The 25538-nt window shown below is 33.4% G+C and overlaps 1 protein-coding gene across 2 annotated transcripts in view; it reads left to right on the forward strand.

Annotated features, from left to right (window-relative positions):
- Positions 1-25538, forward strand: part of Zip48C (Zinc/iron regulated transporter-related protein 48C) — a 252599-nt gene that overhangs the window by 51699 nt on the left and 175362 nt on the right. The gene's annotated exons all lie outside the window — the stretch shown is intronic.

Genomic DNA, 25538 nt, shown 5'->3' on the forward strand with positions numbered 1-25538 from the left:
GAATGAGAAAGAAATTTGGCAGTGACAAATAAAAGATTATACTAACTATAATAATCATATTTATTAAATATATATTGACTATCTCCTATACATCAGAAAATAAAAAGAAATAAAATTTAATAGAGAAAAAAAAAACAAATCTTACCTAAGCTTTACAAAAAAAAACTTAAAAGTGAAATTATATTCATGGCAATTATTTTTATGTCACTTCTTGAGGAGAGGGTAAGTGTAGTCTTCTAAAAGTAGTAAGTAATCTAAAGGTAGTCTTTCATGCGGCCAAATGTAGGCATCACATGGATATGTTGGTCCCACATGGTTTGTAGGGTTGTAGGCTTGCTACACCCCTCTACTAATCACTTAACCACGTGGGTAGATGAGGTATCCCACTCTAATTTTATACGTACAAACTACAACAAGAAATCTTGGGTTAGCTGACAGCATAAAGAAATACCTTGCCTTGTCATGAGTGTCAGAAGATTCTATATACATACATATTTAAAATGTTTGAATGAAGGCATGGCTTAGAGGTTAACTATGTTATGATAAAAATATTAAAAGGAAATTATAACAAAGATACTGAACATTGGTAAAATATTACCTTACCCCAAGTGAAGATTCAAATAATAAAATGTTTTATTTTATGAACTAAAATTCTTGTTTAAATGTAGAAAACCATCCCCACTTCCATTAGTTTGAAGTGATAACTGACAATCGGAAATCGGAATTACCAACAAACGGATAATTTTATAACCAGTTAAAATTAAATGAAAATTAGTAAACAGGGAATATACTACGGGGGCAAATGAGGATTTAACTGAAACAAATACAAATTTTAATTGAAGAATAACGACCAAAGAAAATATTTAGTTGATAGAAGAGTTGGGCGCCAACTATTTTTAGAAAAAAAAAATAGTAAAACAAAACAGGAAGTAAAGAAACGAATAAAATCATAAGCAATTGGAATAAAACAGTTATTTAAAGAAAAATATCAAACATGTGACGTTTATAACGTTATATGATTGGAAAGCTGACAATGTACCGGTAAATTTCTTTAAGCTCATTCTCCAAAGACCTCTAATTTATATCTTAGGTTCCCGTAGAATTAAAATGCATGTCATATCACTACACCCTCGTAACTTGCCTTCCACTATCTTATTGTTGCAGTCCATCATTTGAATATAACTGATGATTACCATCGATAGGGATCTTGATTGTTTCTGCAACTTGATATACGAGTATTTACAAATGCATTGCGAATTAGCGTTATTCGGGAAACGCGCGGTTATTATTCTGATCGAATAATTGCATGGTAATGTGGCGTCCGGACTTGGCAAAAACATGCTCCGCGGTGTTCCTACGATTGTTCTGGCACATCCTTTTCGTCCCAGATAACTCATCAATAAAAAATTCGATTTAACACTCCACCGGTATTGAATGTTTTCAGTCTTATTAGTATTCGGCTTCCCTCAGACATTAACTGTTGCGTGATGTGGTTAATATTCCTTTGATGGATTTACATGGATTAAAATTGTAATCTTTGATAACGAGAAATGATGAGGTAGGGACTCGATTTATACTGGGTGATAATTATAGAACAAGGGAGAAAAAGTATTTCCTTATATCCCTATTAAAATATTCCCTCTATATTATTTTAATGCATATACCCAGTTTAAAAAAATCTTCGATTTCACGTAAAAATTTTGGTATTTGAAGATTCTGAAAAGTATATGACAAATCCTTGAAGACGTGTAGCTCTGATTTTGCTTTGTTTTTATAAACAATGAAAAAATCTTTTTTTGCATATACGAGGATGGATTGATATAAAACTAGCCTTTGATAGAAAAAAAAAACAAGTTTTTTGGAATTAAATCGATTTATTTCTCAACATAGTCCCCTTTTAGCTCGATACACTTAGTAAGACGATATTCCAATTTTTTTATCCCATCCAAATAGTACTTTTGCTCGAGCTCTTCAAAATAGGCCGAAGTTTCAGTGACGACTTCATCATTTGTTGCGAAACGGCATTATCCGAGTTATTGTTTTAGGTTTGGAAACAGGAAAAAATCGCTGACGGCAAGATCTGGAGAATACGGTGGGTGTTCAACCAATTCATAGTCCAATTCGTGTAATTTTGCCATGGCGACGGCCGATCGGTGAGCCGGTGCATCGACTTCGACATCGACATCGCCGGTGCCGGAGCACTTTTTTGCGTTCCAAACCATATTTTAACATACTAACAAAACCAAAAATGTGACTTATCAAGTTATTTTCCTGTGGTCTTCAAATGTCGTTGTCATTGTAAACAGTCAATTATTACTTCCGGCATCTCAGATTAGTTGGCATTTAACATTCCTACAGTTCGGATGTAGAATACTTTTTTCAGCAGTTCCCTATTGGTAATCTAACATCGGCATACTGCCATATAATTTAATATTTCAAGTATGGTTTAATCCATGGATACCCAATCACTGTTTGGTTATGAGGTTAGTTTGTGAGTTAAGTACTACAAAGTAAGTAATTAACTACATGTTTGCATATAACAATCAAAATTTTATGGTTGTCATTTTTCGGTCATGTCTAGGATCGAAAAGATTCTGAAAATTTATAAATCCATTTTGGATAATTTTGGAAACTGAAAGGAAAATTGTATAAAACTGCCATAAGACCAGCTATGATGTACGGAACTGAATTTTGGGCAGTTAAAAACAAAAAGGAATAAGGAATGCATGTGGCGGCAAAAATGAGAATGCTTAGATGGATAAGTGGAGTAACAAAAAAGGATAAAATTAAAAATTACTATATTAGGGGATGGGTGGCGACAATTGATGCCAAAATGAGGGAGCATAGACTAAGATGGTTCCGATGATTTGCAAGTTCCCGGAAGGAGTAGGAGAGGAAGATCAAAGAAGACCTGACCGGAGATGCCTAGGAAGAACATGTCGGCAATTAAGATTGATATTGGTATGTTTGGGGATAGCTGGTTTTAAATCCCTCATTTATTCTGTATTAAACCTGGCGAAATATGATCTGATGTTGTCCTGCATTATAATAAAATTTCATTAATGCACCTTCATGCTGTCAATGTTTATTTATTTATTTATTTATTTATTTATTTATTTATTTATTTATTTATTTATTTATTTATTTATTTATTTATTTATTTATTTATTTATTTATTTTTTTATTTATTTATTTATTTATTTATTTATTTATTTTTTATTTATTTATTTATTTATTTATTTATTCATTATTATTTATTTGCTTATTTATTTATTTATTTAATTTATTTAATACACGGGATAACCCAATTAACAGTTTAAATTACAATATACAATCTCACGGTTAGGATTCAAAACTTGAAATTATAACTTATAATAAAAAATCAACAAAAAGTTTAAAAAATGAGAATAAAAATCTTCCATTCTAAAAATATAACAAGAACAAAATTCGACAATACCAATATACATATCACAAAGCAAGAGATCTTTTTAACTGAGTTAAAATTATATTGAAAATATCTAAATTGAGAACACTTAATAGCCCCATGTATCTATCCAATGGGATGTGAATACCATATGTTGTTCTGTGGAAAGGAATATTGAAAGCATTGTGGTAACGTAGAGCTTGATGGAAAACATTAAAGTTAATCTGGCTTAACAAGTTTGGACACTCAATAAATCCATGTATGATCTTATATATAAATATAGCTCCTGACCTATCACGACGGTTCTTGAGTGAAGGTAAAGATAATTGTTGTATGCTGGACTCTTTCTCTGGTATTATATTGTTCTGAACATAGGGTGACCAATTAACTGAACAGTATTCCAAAATAGTTCGAACTAAGTAACAATATTCTTGTTGAGTAAATGGAAAAATACTTTCAATTCCTAGTAACGAAACCAAGAAGTTTAGATGCGTTTATTGAAGTTGAGTTTATGTGGTCACAGAAAGTAAGCTTCTCATCAAAAATTACACCTAAATCCCGAATAGAAGAAACATAATTCAGTGGCTGATTATTAATAGTATAGTTTGTTTCAGTTCTATTGACTTTACGAGAAAAACTTATAAAACAACATTTTATACATTTAAGTAAAGTTTGTTCTGATTGCACCAATTTTGTAGTCTGTCTAAGTCATCTGGCAACAAGGCTTGATCTTTTAAGCTATCTATAACTTTCCCAAATTTCAAAGTCATCTGCTAACATTAGACATTTGCTATTTAGGAAACAGGAAGTGATGTCGTTAACGAAGATATTAAAAAGAAGTGGGAAAGTGTCGCCTCCTGGAGAGGCCAGGTGTTACTTAGATACTGTCAGATAGATGACAACATATCTTGACTATTTGACTTCTACCAGATATAGAGTTTTTAATCCACTCAATAAACCTGACATGAAATCCTACATTATTTAATTTGCCCAAAAGTATTGGTGATCTACGATCAAATGCTTTGATACGCCTTTTTAATGTTTTTTTATTTTGATAAACTTTTTAAACAGTTCTGAAACGCTCAATAACCCCCAAGTTACCTGTTGTCCTGTAGCATTTCTAGATATCAGGAGCACATATTGCGTATTTGATATAAAATTCCTGAAAAATATATTTAAAATGGAGAATTTGAACATCCACGTGTTTTTTATCGATTTTATTTTAAAAGAGTGTTTAGAAATTTCCACAACATAGAAATTTTTTAATAATAGTTTTTTTGTTAGAACGATCCATGTCTTAGCTACATTAAGGTTTTTTAATGGAAAATCTTCGTTAAAAATGTTTACCCTTACCTGAAATTGAGTACTTTCCTAATTTCACCTAGAGGTAAGGAGAAAGCTTTGTAACAGGAGAATATAAGGCAAATGGGGTAGTGTATCGATTAGTTGTTTCCTTCCTTCCGTTTGGTTGAATAGGTGGGTTCAGGTAGTAATCAATAGAATTACGTAAGTTGAATTATTATACATCGTTTTGGAAAAATACTTCAATACCACAATTTTGGGGGCGAGTATATGTTGTTCTTGTCAATTTTTATGCCTGTTTAACTGTCTGATTGATATGTTTTGATATGTTGTTAAGAAAAAGTATTTCTTTCTTGTCTAGTTTTTTTAGTTTACTTTAATATACAAGATGTGCATAATACAGGGTGTGTCACAACGAGCTGACACTAATTACGTACACGATATTTATGATAATTGATTTATGGGGTTTCAAGTTATGACGAACTTACAAAAAAATATTGTGAAAGACATGCCACTTCCGGTTATACCCGAGGTGAACAGCATCTTTGTTATTTTAAATGGAACACTCTGTATACAATTGCATTTTTATATTTTCCATAAAATTCTAGATAAAATTTGTAAAAAGTAACATATTTAATGTATTTTTTATTGCCATGCTGTAATAACAATGTCAGAACAAAAAATTTTACAATTCTTAAAAGAGAAAAAAATAAAATTCCAAATACATACATACATACATACTACATGTATAAATATGTAAATATAAAAAATATAAATATGTTAATATAATATATATAAAATATGAAGGAAAATAGTTTTTATTTCATTTGGTGCTTTTATAATATCAAATTTTAAAGAATTTTCAAATATTAATAATTTCTTTGCATAAAAATCTTGAAACCTTCTTTTTTTTCTTTTTATGTAGACATGACTAACTGTCTGTTTTTCAATGTGCCAAGTTGTCGTTCTACTTTGTGTCTTTACTACTCTATTTGTTGTCATTCGGCTTATATGATCGTTCCATTCTACTCTTCTATTTCTTATCCAGTCCTTGATGTTCTCCACCTTGCATCTACGTCGTATATCTGTACTTCTAGCTCTGTCCCATGGTGTTTTACCAATAATTTTTTTAAATGTTTTCATCACTGCTTTTTATAACAACCTTTTTGTCCTCTCTGTGTCAGGTCGGATTGGAAAGCAAAAATAGGCAAAACAACAACAGAAGATCTGCTGAAAGAAACAGTTGGTAGGTTTGGAATAGGTGAACGAAATGAGAGAGGAGAAAGGCTATTACAATTTGTCATCGACACTGAACTTAGTATCATGAACACCATGTTTAAGCATCATCCGCGAAGACTATCAACTTGTACTTCACCGGGGGGAAAATATAAAAACCAAATAGATTATATTCTTGTCAGCAAACGATGGAAAAGTTCAGTAGTCAACGTAAAGACAAAACCCGCGGCTAATTGCGGAACTGTTACAATCCGAATTCCGTATCAAATTTCGTAAAAGAACCGAAACAAATATAACAATTAAATATATACCTAAAGAGCCTGGAAAATACAAAGAAACACTAAGACATAGTAACACAACAAACATTGCTGGCGATCCCAATCAAACATGGGAACATACAAAGACGTGGATTATAGGTGTAATAAATATTACAAACCCCAAAGAAACCCCAAGGAAAGAAAAACACTGGATGACTGATGAGACACTGAACCTAGTAGAAGAACGAAGAAAAATTAGAGACAATGCTTCAAATCCAACAGAAACTGAAAACCAGATAGCAAATGAAGACTACAGGGAAAAAATGCTGTAAGTCAATTTTTTAAATTTTTTGGAAAACGCGATTTTTAGATTCAAAACTTCATAATTCATAAATAAGCATGCTAACACTGTTGTATTGAGTATTTGACAACTCATATATACAGAGTATGATAATATAAAACTGAAATCATCATGTACAGTAGGTAATAAGAGAAATTAAAAAAAAACAACCAAACGTCTGGAGGAAAAAGGCAAAAACGCTGTAATTGACAAAATATAATATTAATTCGACGAAAGAAAAAAATAAACAGAACTAGACTTGTTTAACCTAACTAAAGCTAAAAACATTAATATTATCTGTTAAATGAATCAATAACATTGTAAAATTCTTAAGATAAAAAATAAGTCATGTTTTTTTAGTTGATCAAAATACACCTCTTCCTTTTTCTGAACAATTTTTTTTTAAACTTGGAGATCTTTGTATTTTGCCATTGGAATGGGAAGTTACTCAGTATAGGAGCGAGAAGGAAAAACGAATTCTTTTCCAGTATATGGTGATTCCCTACCAGTCACTTTTTTGTTAATGACAACAGAAACCATTGTTTCATTGTAGGTGTCTCTGAAATAAATTAGTCTGGGATGTTGCTTTGAAATGCTTAATTCCCTTATTGGTCTAGTTTTAAAAGGTGCTTTTCTAGCATACATAGGCGCAAGAAAAGTTTCCCAGTTACGCACCAAGTAGTTATCAACCACTTCTACTTTATAAGGTGCAGGTTTTTGACGAGCCAATCGTAACACTGCTTCCCAATCTTCTGGGGTTTCTGCTGCACTTTTTTGGTTAAAGATACCAAAATCTTTATTTGTCTCCATGTAGGAGTGACCTCTTATAGGAAAAGTCACTAAAATAGAGTCAAATCTGTTTATTTTATGGACTAAATATTGTAGAAACTGGAATACCGTCCAATTTTTATTTTGGCCTCCACACGAATCACAGAAAATAAGTAAGTTACGAACTTCAGGAGGAAGCTGGATTGTCCATAGTCATACAGAAATGAGCAAACTTTATTGGCACCCTTTCGAGCTACTGTCTCAGGGTACGAGTACATAAAAACATCATTATCACTAAGTCGATGGACATTAAAGGACTAGAAAGACAACTGCCTTTTATAATAAACGTCGTTACTCGTAATATTAGGCATTGGAAGGTTTTTATTATAGTCCATGGCTATGACTTCATATTCTCTTGAGGTCCTTGCTCGTAGTTTAGCTTTTGTTTTTCGTTTGTAAAATGTCTGTGCTTTCAGCAAGTGAAGTTTCTGCCCCGTTTTAAGTTTATTAATTAATTTTTCATCTTTATATTTCCTTATTTTTATTTTGGAAGCATCACAAATGCTACAAGTGTCGGTTCTGGGATACCCAAAGGAGATATTAAAGCGTGTGTTGAATGTTTTTTATATACTTCATAGCACACTGCTCTATTGGGATGTTTCTCCAGGAACATTTTGTGCATCTTTTTAATGTTAAGTTCCTCTGGAAGGTACTTCCTGCTAGATTTTTTTAGGCTGTATTGACTCATGCGCCCTTTGAATTATTTTATGTGATTAAAAATTAACTGCATAGTTTCTTCAGACATTTTATTGGGTCTTGAGCCATGTTTACCTCTATTGTCCCTGGCAATTGTACCATGTTTTATAGCTTTTTGTACAGTTTGTAATCTTCTCGTGGATATGCCATGAAGAGCAACAAAAGCTTTTTGACAAACCTGAATGTCTTTTGCAGGTGATGTATGCCCCTCATCATTAGGCACCGCAAGGCGAATTCTGTAATAAAAAGAGCCATCTCTTACGTTGAAATTCTCTTCATCTTTACTTGGCTTTCTTTGAGTTACAGGAAGTATGGATATTAGACCACCCAAATACACACTTTGCTCGTCCGAATTTAGCATATAATTAAAATTACGAATAATTGTATTTCTTTGTTCAATCGTTATATTTTCAAAACACTGATAACGTTTGCAACGGCAGTCCTCGCCTGTTTCGTGAGTTTGCACTTTTAGCGCTTTAGCTACATCACGTATTCGCCGAAAACTTTTTCGTTTTCTTGTAGTTTTTGACTGTAAAGCTTCTTCAATTTCACTGTTCTCACTTTCCATATTAATAAACAATAGTTCAAACTTACTAAACGTTAAAAAGCAAACTGTGATTATGATAATAATGATACGAAAATAAACAACTTGTATGAATGCTAAACACTAACTGTGATTTTCCGTTGTAAATTGTCCTTACGGATAGGCGCATTGAGCACCTAAAGCTGACTTATAGCATTGTTGCCTAGTTTAACCTTGACTTGCAGCGCTCTTCCATTGTACAGCATTATTTTATTCGTTTGTAACGTTTGACTTATTGCACTTTTATTTTGTTTGATATGTGTGGATTGTACTACGTGTATCCAAGTATCGAAAAATGTAATCATCAAAAAATCGATAAAAATTGACCTACAGCGTTTTTCCCCTGTAGTCTTCAAATGTAAACAGACGCATAAAATCATCAAGTAGAAGAGACAAAAATAATCATATTAAAGAAATATGCAATCAACTACAAGAACACGCTGACCGTCAAGAATCTAGAGAACTGTTTGCCAAAGTAAAATACCTAACTAAAGAGTTCAAACCACAAACGCAGATAATTAAAGATAACTTGGGAACGATCGTCACCACTCCAGAGGACATAGCAGCTACATGGAAACAATATTGTGAAATGTTGTTTCATAGTGACCATGAAGACGTGAAATCCAGAAGAAATAAATGACGAAAAGGAACGACATATTTTAAAATCGGAGATAGAAACCGCAATAAAAAAATTAAAAACTGGAAAATCTCAAGGAGAAGACGGAATCACGGCGGAAGTACTTAAAGAAATGGGAGACATAGGAATTGAAGTAATGTTCAAACTGTGTAATGAAATCTGGAACACAGGACAATGGCCAGATGATTAGTGTAAGCTCACTTTCATACTTATTTATAAGAAAGGCTCACCAACTGACTGTAATAACTACCGTACTATAGCCCTGATCTCCCACGCAAGTTAAGTTCTGCTAACTATAATTAAGAGATTAAAATCAATAATTCTACCACAGATCCCACAAGAACAATGTGGATTTGTCCCTGGAAAAGGCACACGAGAACAAATTCTCAATCTCAGACAAATTATAGAAAAATCTAGAGAATTTAGTCTAGAAACATATTTGTGCTTCGTCGACTACTCGAAGTGGCATAAAATGTGGGGAATACTGAGAGAAATGGGTACCCCCGAACATCTAATATACCTACTGAAACACCTGTATATCAACAACACAGCAAACGTAAGAGTCAACAACATATACTCCGATAATTTTAAACTAAAAGCCGGTGTTCGTCAAGGATGTATTATCTCTCCCACGTTATTCAATATATATAGCGAACACATCATGCGCATTGTATTCGACGGACGGCAAGGATGAATATCAGCCGGAGGCCGAAAAATCAGCAATCTACGCTATGCTGACGACACTTTAGTACTAGCATCTTCAACAAATGATGATGACCTTGAATGCATCATGAACAGACTAGATACTATTAGTCGTGAATATGGACTTAAATTAATGTACAGAAGACCAAGGTAATGATAATCGATCGAATTAGAAATAACCAGCCGGAAATACGAAATGTAGCGGGGTTTGAAGTGGTAAGCCGTTTCAATTACTTAGGTTCTGTTATCACAAACAATGGTGGATGCGAAGAAGAGATACGTCGACGCCTTACAATGGCCAGATCAGCAACGGTCAAACTTACTAAAATCAGGAAAGATACGAACATAACCAGGAACACGAAATTGCGCCTAGTACGGACGCTTATCTTTCCTATCGCTACCTATGCGTCAGAAACTTGGACCTTTAAAAAGTCCGATTCACGACGTATAATGGCCTTTGAAATGTGGGTATATCGTAGAATGATGCGCATACCCTGGACAACATATCGCACAAATGTCTCAATATTAACAGAACTCGACATCAATACTAGGCTTACCACAATCATCAACCAAAATATATTGAGGTACTTTATACACATTACCAGACGAATGGAAGACATGGAGAGGTTGGTGGTTGAAGGCAAGGTAGACGGTAAAAGAACCCGAGGAAGATCGTGACTCCGATGGTCAGACCAAATAAAGTGCGTTACCGGTTACTCTCTGTCTGAGGCAGCACACCGCGCCCAGGGGAGAGAAGAATGGATAGCAACCATTCGTCAAATACCATAACGTCACCACATCCTTACGAAGGATAAAGGATAGAGGACGGGGTGTCAGGTCGTGTTTCTATCGCGTAAATCAATATTGGTCTGATGACTGTTTTGTAAATTCTGCCTTTCATTTCTTCCCCGGTATTTTTATTTCTCCATATTGTTTCATTCAGGCAACCTGTGGCTCTGTTTGCTCTATTCGCTTGTTCTTCCACTTCTGTTTAGAGCTTTCCGTAGCTTGATAATGTGATGCCTAGATATTTAAACTCCATCACTTGTTCTATTTATCTCATCTTCCAGCTCCAATTTACATTTTAGTATATTAACCATGCATTTTGTCCTTTTTGGGAAAATTAACAAGTTAAATTTTCTGCCGGTTATATTAAATTGGTGCAACATACTTTGTAAATCATCTCTACTGTGAGAGAGTAGTATTACGTCGTCTGCATAGCAGATTATTTTAAGTTGTTTTTCTCCTATTTGGTATCGTTTTTTAGTTCCTACCTTTTTTATTATTTCATCCATAATCAGGTTGAACAATAGAGGGCTCAGGGAATCTCTCCGTCTTATCCTTTTGTCAGCTTCAATAAAGTTTTCTACTTTTACTTTTATTGTGTTGTTTTAATAGATATTTTCGATCGTTTTGATTATTCCTAGAGGTATCTCTCTTGCGTACAATAAGTGGATAACCCAGTCAAATGCCTTCTTAAGGTCTTAAACGAAACATAGATATGCCGGTTTGTTGTATACTAATGATATCTCTTGCACTTGCCTCATTATAAATATAGCGTCGGTGCATGATCTTTCCGATCTAAAACCTTGTTGTTCTTCTGCTACTGTTATAATTTTATAATTTTGTTGGTCCGATTTGTCTCCCTTTTGAAGAGAGGTATTAGGATGCTGTATTTAAATTTTTAAGGAATTGTGTTTTGTTCTATTATTTTTTAGATTAATTTTAATAGTTGTTTGGTCAGATTTGATTCTTCGTACTTTAGGTGTTCTTTCAGTATTCTGTCCTCTTCTGGTGATTTTCTATTTTTTAATTTCCTTAATGCTTCCTTTACCTCTTTGTGCTCAATATTTATTTCTTCGTTTGTCGTCACGTCTGGTGTGGGTGGTTCACTATCGTAACTTTTAGAAAATATTGATTATTCTCCATATTTCTTTCTGTTCCGTGAAGCTCTGCCAGTGTTCACTTTTTATTTGTCTAACTTAAGTATTCGTTTCATTTCTGATTCCTTTACAGTGGTTGTATGCCCGTTGTGTTTGTTGTTCTTTACTGTAAAAGGCTTTTTTCTTTTCTTCACCTTTTGTCTTCACTTCCTCTCTAAACCATGTGGTTTTCTTTTTCACTGTTAGTGTTTGTTACTTTCCTCTCTCCAAGTGATTCTGTTGCTACGTTAATTATGTTATTTTTGAGTTTTCCCAGCTTTCCTCGATGTTATCGTTTTCTAATATTTCATTCCCAGCAATCTTCTCTGATATTCTTTTTCTGAATAAGTATATCGTGGATTTCGTATTTAGTCCTTCGACTCTGATTTTTGTTTGTGTTGGCGCTGCTCTCTTGGGTGTGAAGTATTTCATGATTATTCTTATTTTACATAATACTAGGCTATTGTTGCTACCTACATCTGCTGAGTTGAGGCATCTTACGTCGATTATTTTTGATGGATGTATATCTCTGTTGGTTATAGCGTAATCTATCATTGTAAACGGGTGTTATTGAAGGTATATTTGTGTTGGTTTTTGGGCTGGTCTTTGGGTCAAAAAATATGTTGTTTATTCTAAGTCCGTTATTCGTGCAGAAGTTTATCATCAGTTCTTCATTTTCGTTTTTAACATTCTCGTGATGTTTTTGCTTAATTTCGGGTATTACTTGATTGCCTATTTAAGCGTTTAAATCCCTTAATATTATCATCTTCCCCCTAACTTGATCTACTACTAGTTGCAATTCGCGATAAAATGTTTCCCTTGTTGTTTGAGGCTTGTTGTTTTCTGGGCCGTATACCCGGATGATGTTCAGATCTCCCTTCTCCATTTTTATCTTTGCTGTTACTATTCTTTGTGATATGTATTGACACTCTTATATGTGATTTTGGTACCGTTGTTGTATTAGTACGGCTACACCTTTTGCTACTCCATTGTAGATTAGTATGTATTCACCTACATAATTTTGATTGCCCTTTTTCTTTATTTTTTGTTTCCTGTAGAGCGCAAATGTCTATTTGCTTCTCTTTCAGCACTTGGGTTATTTCTTGGTCCCTTGAGTTGAGCGACCTGATATTCGATGTAGTAATTTTCATCTGGATTTTGGATATTTTTCGCTTGTCGTTATTTCTTGCCGTGGTTATCTTTATAGAATCAATCCTGCTCCGATGTTGTACATTGTTTCTTTGAACAAGATTCATTTTTACGATTGGTAGGTTGCTAACCCTGTCAATGACCCTCCACATTTTATCCGGGCTTGGGACCGGTTGTGGTAACCTCAGAGATCCACCCCGCAATTACCCCAGGCAGTGTTAATTCAAGAACACTAAGAGGGATATTGGTTTTTTGTGGTCTAGAATAGCATTATATCTTCGTTTGAAGAAGTTATCTACAAAGGTAGCGAATCTTTGATGGAGCCCCATCCAAAAGAGAACGCTCCACTCCCGGTAAACGATTAGGGTCTTGGAACAGTTTGTTATCCGAACATGGAGTTGGCTAGTAATTAGACTAGTTCTAAATTATATTAAGTACATCAGGAAAAACTCACGAGACGTGAAGCCGTTTTAAGAAAAATTGAAAAACGAAATCATGGTAATGACTCTGGAGGGAATATGTATTATTTGGTACAGATGCAGGTTCTTTTCAAAGTTAACTAGTTACCAGAGGATAAGGATACATCTTTATTTGAGGAAATAGATGTTTATTCTGATTTTTCAATTGAATGTAAAAGTGTATTCTTGCATTCTGGCAAATTGCTTACACAGCAGAGCCCGGCTTCAAGAATCATAATAATTTACATTAGATTAGGGTGGATCTGTTGTGAGGTGGATGTGAGATGTGGCATTCGGATTTTTGCCGAAATAGTAAGGTGATAACTTCAGTAATAATGACTTATCCTCCCTCTCAAATAGGTCGGAAAAGACTCAGCAAGACGTTTCTTATAAAAGAAAAGATGAATTACAAGGAGTGGTTCCTGAGATACAACCCGTTAAAATTAATCGGCATTTGCGACGAAATTATTAACAATAGGAACAAACTAACTTAACAAACTATTGTCTACAAAAATTCGACAATTACATTTTCAATAATGACATGTGATCATAAAAAGGTGAAGTATTCTTTTTAGTTTTTTTTTCGTTCAGCAGTTTATTAACAAAGGCTTATTTCCAAACTTTGTCATAAAAAATTACTCCGTAGGAAAAATGTACTGTACAACCGTTAAACCGTTGACGCATTTCAGATATGGATCATCTTCTTTACTTCACACTTCGAAATTTTTGTTTCCGTTAACACTTCTTCATAAAAGTTCCCTAGTTATCAAATAAAAAATTTTGAATTTAATTATTCTTTGAATTGAGTAGCTCATTATCTAAACTTTTATTGCTCCTAAAATATTTTGAAATTGATAAAGATCTTTATATATTTCGTACTACGTTTTATTCTTTGGGTTTAACTATTATAATTAAGTCAATATTTGGATGAAAGATTCAGTTGAAACGAAAACTAATGAAAATAATATTTTATTTAGTTAAATAGGCAAATTTAGAATTGTTTCATCAATTTTAGTCTCAATAATGGTTACAAAAAAAGATTCCACATTTATTTATAATAAATAGTAAATAAATTTCTGACTTCTTTGTGTTCATCAGTACGGTGCATCCTAGCTCTTCTTTTTCCTATATCGCCCGATCAAAGGAGGATGGCGACCATATATCTAAAAGTTTCTGTGTCCTTAGCGGCGTGGAATAATTTATCTACATCCATATTTTTCCAGTGCCGAATATTTCGCAGCTGTGACTTTTTCTTTCTATCTATTTTTTTTTCTATCTACTCTACTCTACGTAATGATCGGCAATAGACTGTATTTTGTATTCCGCGTCTTGCTTACTTTTATTCTTCTTAACATTTTGTCTCGACCCATCCTTCTCAGCACTTCGTCGTTAGTGACCTATTTCTATTCGTACCCTGATCTCCTGGTCTGGATCCAGTTCAAATTATTTGATGCGCACATAGGGTTTTAGTTGTTTATTATTTGTAGGATCCGTAGATATTATCATAAACTTAGTCTTATTATTGTTAATGTAGAGTGTCCAAATACCGTCCACTTAAGCAAAATCTTAAATTCTAAAATTTGATTTAGAGTTAAAATAATGGAAAAAACTTCTTTAACCAACTCAACTCTATATCTAAGAGTTTTGCCAGTATGATTCTACTAAATAAATTTTCTTTAACCAAAAATACTAAAAAATCAAAATCAAGGCAAATTTTGATTATTTAGAAATGGTATCCTAATGCTGTTCCCCACCCCTTCCCAGTTAAAATCTATGATTTTTTTGCAAATCATGATTTCTACATGAGAAAAAAAGAAACGGCATCGTCATTTAAAACATATAAAAAAGTACTAGGAGTGACTGGTATAAAACTAAGGTAAAAAGGATAACGCAGGCTAACTGGATATGACCAGAATCAAGAAAAGGAAGTTGGTATTATAGTATAAGATTTTTTCAAAAGCTTTTTGGATATTTGTTCCCTAATCTGATCACGTATTCATGACGTCTCTTAACTCTCATTTAAAATATAACATAAGTATAATCCAAGTATATGCACCGACTATAGACAAGTATGAAATGACAATGGAGAATTTCTATGAAGAAATGGTCATTTTATTAAGGCTAACAAAAGGACACACCTAATATAAATATCATAATTTTCTAATTTAAAAGCTAAAGTGGGCCACGGAGAAGTAGTTTTGGCTCTATTTTATAAGGATTTAATGATTCCCTTTTTAATATTGATATTTTGATTTGATTTGTAATTGAAATAATATGTTGGTGTGTGTTGCTTTTCTATACACCTAGTCTTATATCCAGTATCGTTCTTAGATATTAAAACATCCAGGAAAGGTAGTGTGTTATTATCTTCCGTTTTCATGGTTAATGTTATTGTCTCTTTTTTATCAATTATATCATTAAGGAATGTGTTTGACAACTCTGATCCATGAGGCCATATTGAGAATACATCATCTACATATATCCAGGATACTGTGGGTTATTTTGTTTAGAAATAATATTTGTTTCAAAATCTCTCATAAATATATCGGCTAATAATGAAGATCTATTACTAGAGCCCATTGCTAGATCAAAATTTTGTATATAGAATTCATTATTTATTTGAAAATCAGTACATAATGTCAATAACTCCATTATAGCTGATAAATTTAGTCTTTTTCTAGTTGCTAATGTATCATCACTCTCTAATTTTGTCTTGATTATATTCAAAGTTTTATCTAATGGCACATTTGTAAAACTATTTCTGTCACAACTTACAAAAATATTATTTAAATTACATTCAATATTTTATAATTGAAAAAAAATGTATATTTTTAATAAACAAATTTTTTTAAATATTTTTTTATTTTTCACCTCATATTTTTTTATTTTTAAATTCATCCTATTGAAAAATGACCTCAAAAAACTTTAAAATCTGCTTTTTTGGCATTTTAAATTGTTTATTTGCATTTTACGTTTCAATTAAGTATTTTACGAAAAAAAAAACACAAGAATAACTTTTGTCTTAGAATAACTCAAATGATTAAAAAAAAGTAATTTAGAAGCAAAATAATATTAAAACTTTAAAGCATGTAATTTCAGATGACCCTCATAAAATCTCTTAGTTGTTATAAACAAAGTCGCTATTAATTTAAAAAAAAGAGACTAACTTCGTCTCAAATTGTCGTAGGTCAATTTTTTTCTCTGTTAAATTTGTAAAAAAATGCAGTCTGTCTAAATATGAAAAAATAATTTTCTTGCAGACAATGGTTAAAAAGTTATTCTAATTGTTTAGAAGCAAAAAATCAACACGTTTTTGCAAAATTATTTTGCAATATTTAAAATGATTTTTCTTTATTTTTTTTTAATAATATACATAATTTAATAATATATAACTACATAATTTTCTGACTTATAATGTAGCAAAAAAATTTAATTTGGGATAAACAAATTAAACAACTTTTAACCTATTTGACCGATAGATTTGAAATTTTGATCATACTTTAAGCACCACAAGACCCAACATTATATGAAATATAAAGATTCTAAGTTTATTTTTAAAAAAGTTTATAGTTTTTAAGTTTATAGTTTTTTAAAAACATTTACAAAAAACCGAAATTTTTGATTTATTTTGGAACTTTTTAAACAACACATAAGGATAGGAACGTTTAGAAAAAGCCATTTTAAAGGTTTTTATATGACTTACTTACTTATAAGTTACTGTCAAATTTGTTTTAAAGGCTTCACTTTTTCCTAATAGACGAAAAAAGCGAAAATTTACCGTTCTTTGATCTTTATTTATAGGTTCAAGAAACATATAGGTTCTGGATATAGAGTGTCACGAAAAAAAGCTTATTTTCCGGGCTACTTGTTTTATTTTCTTATATAATAAATGGCTCAATTAACTGAGTACCCAATATACCCGACAATACATTTAGTTTTTGTGGTTTTGAGTATGGTTTTCACGTATCCAGTGTGGATTTACCTCACTCCAATACCTTAAATTTTGGCGATTTTCATTCCCAAACAGTGTAAATATACCTTCGTTGGAAAATCATATCTTACTAACGAAGTTCTCGTCAGTTACAATTTTATTCACCATTATCTCACCAAACTGTAATCTACGGTCGTACTTATCTTCATTTAATTTTTGCAGCAACTGAATTTAGTAGGGATTAAATCAATTTTTATGTAATACACGCAAGACTGAAGAATGACCTACATTATATATTTGTGCAGCTCTGCGTGTAGATGTATGCGGATCTTCAACGAAACTGCAACAGTTTTTGGTCTACCTGATCGAATGTCATCTTTTACTCGTCCAGTTTGCTCAAAGCGCTTTACAATTTTTTGTACTGCCGCCTCATGGATAGGAGAATGGTTTGGAAAAGTATCGTTGAAAAAGTTGGCTACTTCACTACAAGATCTTTTTCTATCGCTGTATCCTGACTCCATCCACTGTCCTTTTCACATTTCTTACATCATCTTGTATGTAGTATTCTCAAGAAACGTTTTAAAAAGGGGTCACTAGGCTTAGTGGCCGATGGTCCTTACATAATTTTGCACGTGGTGTTTGGGTAGGGCCATAAATGAACAGCAAAGCCAATCTTTTGGAGTGTGGCCCGTATCGTAGTTACCGTTAAAGAGCTTTTTAATAATGTCTAGATTTTTTGGTAGATGTTTTATTTTGAAGAAGAAAAGTGTTGTTCACATCATCAAATGATTCTTTTATGGTGGTCCAGGACTTTTCAACATCATCCATAGTTGCCATATCAGAGAACTTATTGTTTACTTCTTCTGTATGTGCTTCTCTTTTATCGTTGTTTTTGAGCGTTCTAATGTTAAATGATGCCTTCTGGCTCTTTCTTTTGGCTGCAGAGTAACCCTTAGTAATAACATTTCTCTACCTTCTATTAATATTGTCACGTAGTCTATTTGATTCCTTATAATGTCCGGATGTCCGTCTAAAGGCGACCTCCATCTGTAAAGCCGCCTTGAAGCCATATTTGTCCATTGTTTTGTTTCGTTTAGAAACTAAATTTCCAATTGTTATCCTTAAGTATTTAATCTCTTTTACTCCAAGATAATTTATTTTCTATGCATTTAATATATTGTGGAATTAAACATTATTTATTTAAGTGTCAATTGCATTAAGTACAGGTGTTGATTTTGTTAAGACACTGTATGATTTAGGCTTACATTTATTAAGCATTGCTGGTTTTTCCGACACTGAATTGTCTCTCTAACATTGTAATATTCAAAACAGTACATATTGTAAATATGTTTATCTTATACAACCTACAAATCACATGTTGATAATCTATATCTAAAGCTTTTACTACCATAGCATTTTTTTAAAGAATTTTTTAATTAAGAAGTTGTGTGTTGCCTGCAATTATTTTGCAGTTTTTAACTTCTCAGAATAATAGATACATTATTTGCTCTAACCATTTACTATGTCAAATCAAGTTAAATTTCCCATTTTATACCTAATCCAAAATATGCCGAGTATACAAAAAACTAATGTATGTAACATGTATATTAAATGATACTTTTTTTACTAATGGGAATGTTCTTCCACTAACTCAGCAGTTATAAGATATAACAGATATATATGATATATATGAGATAACTCAGCAGATATATATATATATATATATATATATATATATATATATATATATATATATATATATATATATATATATATATATTCATAGTGCGTGATCATCATTTAGACGTTTAACATGTCCTAACTGACCCTCTACCATTTTGACAACAGTTGGTGCCACAGCTAAACTTCCCCTATTATATCCGTGCTTGACTCTATATCTTTTTGTAACTCCACTCTTCTATCTCAGCATTCTCAGTTTCGGTATATGCATTCATTGTTCTTCTTTTTCTTAACTACCCAAAATTCAGTTCCGTACATCATAGCTGGTCTTGATGATAATTTGCATGTATCGGTTTTTTGAATTTCATTATTACTATTATTATTGTTAGTATTTTTGAAAATCTTTTAATTAATAATTCAACGTAGACTTGACAGCCTTTATAATTTGCAGGACGAGCGCCCCCACATATAATCCAATTTGCTTTTTTTTTAATGTCTAGCCTTTAATTCTAGTGGTAGTAATCGATAAAGCGGGCATATATATCAACATCTCGACATCTCGGTATAGTCCTCGTTGTCTTCGTGTAGTTTGGGATTGGGTGTTTATTGGGTGTGTATAACGGATGTCCTGTTTAGATGTCTTCTCGTGTCCCTTTAGGACATGTTTGTGGTAGTGTGTAGTGGCACTGGTCTTCATTGGATGTTGCAAGTCTGTGGTAGAAGCGGTGGTGGTGCTGGTGGATGATCTGCTGTTCTGCGAAGGAAGGTGTAGACGAGAAATGTAAGGGATTGGATAACGATTCTTTTCAAAATTGTTGTTTCGTTATTTTTCTTTACTGATTCTACTGTTACGCGTTGAGGGCAGCTGTGGCCATATTTTTCTTCTTCTTGATTTGCCTATCCGTGATGAATGTTGGCGATCGTTATGACAATTTTTATCTTGTCTGCAGCAGATCCCTCCATAACTATTTGCAAAGCTCGAAGTGAGCTATTTAGCTAGATGCGGTAGTAAAGGGGTGTTGACTCCAGAGAATTGATATAATGTCAAAGATTTCGTTGCTTATTGCGGTCAGCAGTTTTGTGGGTGAGAAAGGTAGTTTATTTTTAGGATGTCTGAATATACATTGCCAAAAAAGAGTCATACGCTCAAAATATTTTTAAAAATTATACACCGGAGAATACACAACAAACTTGAGCAGGACATAAGTGACACACAATTTGGATTTAGAAATGCACTGGAGCCCGATAGGAAGAAGAAAGAGAGGCAGACCCCGAAGATCTTTCATAGATGAAGTGGACGAAGCAATGAGTAGAAGAACCTACAGGAAAGGGACTGGCTAAACAGGAAAAATTGGAGAAAACGGTTGAGTGAAGGAATACAGTGAAAACTGTGGAAATCCTTGTGTATATATATAAATGCACTGGGAACGAGGGAAGCCCTGTTCGCTGTGAATGTACTTGTGCAAAGGTGCATGGATGTTAATCAGCCAGTATATATGTGTTTCATGGATTACAACAAAGCCTTCGATAATGTCAGACATAACCGTCTTATCGAATTAGTTGAAAAGAAAAACTTAGATATGAGAGACATCAGGATCATTAGCGCTATCTATTATAATCAGATCGCTGTGGTAAAAGAGAACAACGTCTTTTCAAATGAAATGCAGATTGAGAGGGGCGTCAGGCAGGGCTGTGTCCTGTCTCCTACTTTGTTCAATTTGTATTCAGAGGAAATAATCCAGGAAGCACTAGACGAACTAACTATGGGAATAAAAGTAAACGGCCGACCAATCAATAATATACGGTTTACCGACGACACTATTTTATTAGCGGAATGTCTTTAGAATTTACAACAAATGGTTGGCAGAGTGGTAGAAGTCAGTGAAGAAAACGGACTGTCCCTAAACACAAAAAAGGCACAATTTATGGTAATTACAAAAGCCCAACAGCGCCAAGAAAACATAACAATACATGTAGAACAAATTAAAAAAATTGAAAAATATAAATATCTGGGTACAATAATTAACGAAAATAATGAGTACACAGAAGAGATTAAGGCAAGAATAGGACAGGCAAGAAATTCTTTCAACAAACTGAAAAAAATACTCTGCAGCAGGGATATTTTAATTTCTTTAAAGATAAAACTTCTGAGATGCTACGTGTTCTCCGTATTATTTTATGGGTTGGAGGCTTGGACATTAAAGAAAGATGTTTCGGACAGATTAGAAGCCTTCGAGTTACGGGCCTACAGAAGGATATTAAGAATAAGTTGGGTGGATAGAGTCACGAATGTCGAGGTGTTGAGAAGAATGGGAAAAGATAAAGAGGTTTTAAATACAAATAAAGTCAGAAAACTGCAATATTTGGGACATGTCATGAGGGGCGAGCGTTATAACTTGCTGCAATTAATAATACAAGGAAGAATACAGGGTAGAAGGAGTCGCGGAAGAAGACGCATCTTCTGCTTAAACAATTTTAGAGCTTGGTTTAAGTGCACTTCTGCTGACCTCTTTAGAGCAGCGGTATCGAAAGTGCGAATTGCCATGATAGTTGCCAACCTTCTTAGAGGAGATGGCACATGAAGAAGAAGAAGAAAGATGAGTATTTAGTTTTTAGGAATATGTTAGAACTCGGATGTTATGGCCATAGATGGTTTTTAGGGTATAACTCCTGCTCAGAGACGAGAGCCTCCCGATTATGGTTAAGATATTCTAAGTTTGATGTATTAGGTCGGAGGGTAAATGTCTGGCTTTGTAATCTACTTTACGCAGCATACTCATCTCCAACGCTAGCAGCTTCTGTGTGATTTTTGTGTGGTTTGTACGAGTGTCTTAGCTTGCTTACATCAGAATTTTCCACATAGAGCGTTGAGTAGACCGACCCTTTTTCTAATCTTATTACGGGTTGCTATCAGATCTTATCTTCCCATACCTCTTTTGTAAGCTGTATGTGGTAGCCGCTAGTGGTTGGATGTCTGAAGAGTATAAGTTCTTTTGCTTGGGTTAGGTGTTACTTCCCATCTCCCGCACCACATATCTTTATGGTTCAGGTGAGTTGCTGTGGAACTCACCTGAACTACTAGGTGTACTGAAATACTAGGTGGAAAATAACGCTTCCCTTGTCCAAAACCACTTTTAAGTGTAAACTGAGATTTGCCATAATTTTTGCACATGGCTCATTGGACTACTTATTTTCTTCGTAGGTGTCTGAGCTATTTTTTGGCACTCCTTAAATATGCTTCTCTTCTTCTTTATCTTTTCTTGACATTCGTTGGCCTACCAACATTCTGAGATTTTTCCAAATATTAATAGCAGTATCTCTAAATATGCTAGCTATATTCCTCCAAATTATATTAGTCCTTCCTTTCACGTTTTTTAATTTTTTGACAATAGACCTTCTTTTAATATTTACCACTTATTTTTTTGTGGTCCTCTCCGATATTTTAGCTTCGTTTCGTTTTTTTTTTCTATGTCCAGTACAAGCAACTGCTGTTGACTCACAGTCTCAGTAACTATTTACCTTGCAGACCTTACATTCCTAGATATCTTCTTTTCTTGTCATAAAATAATCTATTTTGGAGTGATTTTGCCCATTTTTGTATGTAACGAGTTGACTTAACAATCGCCATATATAATGCTATTGCTAATTCCAGCATCTCATATCCAGCTTGATTTCTAGTTTCAAAGCTTAGTTCTCCATGTATTGCTTTATAACGTCTCTTGGATAGATCTACATGTGCATTAAAATGCCTCTTAGTATGCCCCTTTCCTCCGATGGCATATCAAGTGTTTTTTCTAATTTTATAATGGAACAAGTTTCTTTCATTCGTATCCTAGTATGGAACACGAGTGCCCAACGTTTGATTGTACATACCCAGTTTAATTACAAAGCTTTAAATAAGAATAAAATTGATTGAACAACGATTTAATTTAAAATTATAGCAAATCACTAAGGAAAATCCAGAAATATATCCTAGATCTCTATTTTCTTTTGCGATTCGTATTTCAACAGTACAAATAACCACCTAAACACCGCTGTAGCTCTGATGAAAAATCCCTCGATCGAAGGGACGTCCCGGCACGCCCTGAACTATACCTTTCCGCGTATAGCGACGTTCGAAAAATAGGGAAAGCGCACATCACGCGGAAAACTCGACCACCTCCTGCTCCATGATGTCGGCCTGATCCTAATCTGGCGCATTTCCGCCAAACTACACTTTTTCAAGCCGAACCGAATGAAGTATAGTTCACAATGGAAACAAAAAGGAAACAGATAACGTATTTGCTACGTCAGCAGCAAGAAAGGGACGAGAAATGGTGCTTTCCGCGTTTCCGCGTTCCTGCATTGGAAAGATAACTTCAAGCGTAGACTTCCGCTTATTTGGCTGGAAATTTTCCTGCGAATGTCAGATTAAAATATAGAGTTTTTGGTGTGTGTGGAAGAGACTGGTTTTATTAAAATCTATTTTCATAAAGAAAGCTTATTTTTAATCATTTATAAAAAATATTGAAAAATAAAGAAAAATAACATAAAATAAACAAGACCCTGAAAAATGTATTAGAAATCATTGTAGAAATATAATAATTACAAAAATAATAAATATATACGGCCAAACAAATTTATACACAGTTTTCGTATTTGTAAATCCAGAAAATACTGTTTGCACCGAGATCAGCACAAACTTCAAGTTCCTAAAGGACTCTTGGTCGAAAAGAAATAGTTTAAGACGTGTATGTGTGTGTGTGTGTGTGTGTGTGTGTGTATGTGTGTGTGTGTGTGTGTGTGTGTGTGTGCGTGTTAAATAAAACAGTATATAATGACCTTGGAATTACACTGTCCAGCTATGGAGACCTGGAGAAAGAAGTGGAAGATCAAGTACAAAAACCAAATAGACTGGCAGGATGCCTCACTAAATGACGAAACAGATACATTAACACTGAGATGAAGTCAAGAATTTATAATGGCACTGTAAGACCAATAATGACATATGCTTCAGAAACAAGACCCGACACACCCACAACACAAAAGCTACTGGAAGCGGCAGAGATGAAAGTACTGAGAAGAATTACAGGAAATACGCTGTGATCGAAAGAAAAGTTAAGACATTAGACGAAAATGTAACGTAGAGTGTATAAACAAATGGACGTTAACTACGTTAATTCATGTTGTTTTTTACGTTCATTATCATTCGTTTATTCATGAACTGTTTCCTTCCCTACAACTTTCCTATTAGTTACTTCTTTTTCAATCTTGGTGGATAAAAACAAGAAAAAAACACTGGAACGAACATGTAAACCGAATGGGACCAGATAGATTAGCGAACATTTGTAAAAACAACAAGCCGTATATCAGAAGACCCATTGGAAGGCCGCCAAAAAAGTCTTTGTATGCATAAAAGCACTTATTACCGCTAAGAATCCGTGCTTGTATTTCTTGACTGATGTTGTTGTTGTCATTTATTATTGAGCCTAGGTAGGGGAAAGTGGAGGCATATTTGTAGGTATGGTTGTCTACCTTCAGATTCTCATGTTCATTCGATTTTGTGCACTCCATATATTTTGTTTTGCTTTCATTTATATATAGACCAAATGTAGCAGCTTCTCGTTTCAGTTCTATAACTTTTTCGCTTAATACCCTTTTGTTGCGGCTTATTATGGCAACATCATCCGCATATGCGCATATTTTCATTGATCTTGTATTAATACAGCCGTTTATATCCAGTTTTCTAACAACAGCTTCTAAAGTTAGATTAAAAGATCTAAAAGATCTAACTAACGTATTCGTTTTATTTCTGATTCGTTTATAGTCGTTGTATGCCTGTTGTGTTTGTTCTGTATTGTAAAAAGGTTTTCATATTTTCTTCACAAATTATTTTCACTTTCTCTCTAAACCATGAGGTTTTTTTTGGTATGTTAGTGTTCGTTACTTTCCTCTATCCAAGTGATTCTGTTGCTACGTTAATTATGATATTTTTGAATTATTCCCAGCTTTCCTCGATGTTGTCGTTTTCTAATATTTCATTCGAGTGACCTTATCTGATATTCTTTTTCTGTATAAGTATTCTGTGGATTCCGTATTTCAAAGTCCTTCGGCTTTGATTTTTGTTTGTGTTTTCTTGGGTATGAAGTATTTCAGAATGATTCTTATTTTACATAATACTAGGCTATCGGCGCTACCTACATCTGCTGAGTTGGAAGGCATCTTACGTAGATTATTTTTGATGGATGTATATCTTTGTTGGTTGTAACATAATCTATCATAGATCTTTACCCACAGTTGTTATTTAATTATTATTGTTGGTTTTTGTACCAACCAATATTATCATCTTCCCTCTGACTTGATCTATTGCTTGTTGTAATTCGTCATTGAACTTTTTTCTTGTTGTTGGAGGCT

This window comes from Diabrotica undecimpunctata, chromosome 7 (assembly GCF_040954645.1).
Source record: "Diabrotica undecimpunctata isolate CICGRU chromosome 7, icDiaUnde3, whole genome shotgun sequence".
NCBI classification, from domain to species: Eukaryota; Metazoa; Arthropoda; class Insecta; order Coleoptera; family Chrysomelidae; genus Diabrotica; species Diabrotica undecimpunctata.